The following is a 1445-nucleotide window of genomic DNA, read 5'->3' as shown; positions in this document are numbered from 1 at the left end:
GACTACTAAAGCTTCTGTATCTCTGATTGAGTTTTTCTGTTTGTCCTTCTTTCTCTGTTCATAACTGTATAAGGCCGCACAGATTTCGCTCAGAGATATATCACTCCTGCCATGAAGTAGAGTAGTTTCTAGGAACTCAAACTCCTCAGGAAGTGACCCCAACAGCATCAAAGCCAAATCTTCATCTTTGAATGTCTCATCCATATTCAGCAAATCAGTGACTAACTGATTAAATTTGGTGATGTGATCATTCATTGTGGTACTTGGGACGTATGTGAAGCGAAACAGTCTTTTCTTCAAGTGGAGCTTATTTTGACTGTTTTTCTTCAAAAATTTTTCTTCAAGTGCCACCCACAACTTATTTGCAGAAGTCTCCTTTGAAAAAGCATACCTCTGCTCTCGAGAAAGGCATGATCGAATTGTGCCACATGCCAACCGATTGATCGCCTTCCAATCTTTCTCCTGTACATCATCTGGTTTCTCTTCATCAATGGCAATGTCTAGACCCTGCTGAAAAAGGGCATCTAGAACCTCACTTTGCCACAGACCAAAATGGCCTGTGCCATCAAAGATCTCCACGGCCAGTCTTGCATTTGCAATTGTCGGTCTTGTCCACATGGACGATGTTGAAGCTCCTACACCGACCGTTTTCTCCATAATCTTTCAATATACCTAAGAAAATCTTTTCTGATGTAGAAGATCAGTTTAAACTGCAACCACAGAGCATACTACGATTAACCTTCGGCTCTGATACCACTTGTTGTTCCAATAGGGTCGGAAGCGTGTAAATTATTGTACTAAAAAATTACACAAAGTTCAATTCCCAGGAAAGAGAGGTGGATCACATGGATCTCTTAAATACTAAGTCTTTCCTTAGACAGAATATCCCTTCTATAGTAATTTAATAGCACAATTAAATACTACTATTATACCCTCAAATATTGAAAGAAAAATAGGACAAGAAAGAACACAAGAGTTTTAACGAGGTTTGGTAAATTATACCTACGTCCTCGGGCACTAACACCAGATGATAACTTTACTATCTCCAAAATATTACAAACAAATAGAATTCCTTAAGAATTCTCAAATGGGAGAAGAGAGAAAACTAAGAGAGAAAGATTGGTTGGGATGGTTGAAATGAGAAATGGTTAGGCCTATTTATAGTTGAGGTTCAGGGACTAACTTGCAAATGGCCTAAAAAATTAGGGACCAAATTGCAATTATCCCATTCAACTTTAAACAACTTGCCTATCACTTTTTTCTTTCGGTGCCACTTGCACCTCCCATTTTTGACTTTTCAACATTCTCATCGATGTTCTCCGATGAATGTCAACCAGCGGTAGAAGCCCTTTTCTATGGGAACATTTTCTCTAAGTGATCGATGCTGACAGTGGGGGCGGGGATTTGTGTGAGTGATGATGGGAAGCTAATGGTGTTGGGAAACT

The sequence above is a fragment of the Gossypium hirsutum genome, chromosome D06 (assembly GCF_007990345.1).
Source record: "Gossypium hirsutum isolate 1008001.06 chromosome D06, Gossypium_hirsutum_v2.1, whole genome shotgun sequence".
NCBI classification, from domain to species: domain Eukaryota; kingdom Viridiplantae; phylum Streptophyta; class Magnoliopsida; order Malvales; family Malvaceae; genus Gossypium; species Gossypium hirsutum.
The sequence above is the reverse complement of the archived record's forward strand: the minus strand, read 5'-3'. Positions refer to the sequence as shown.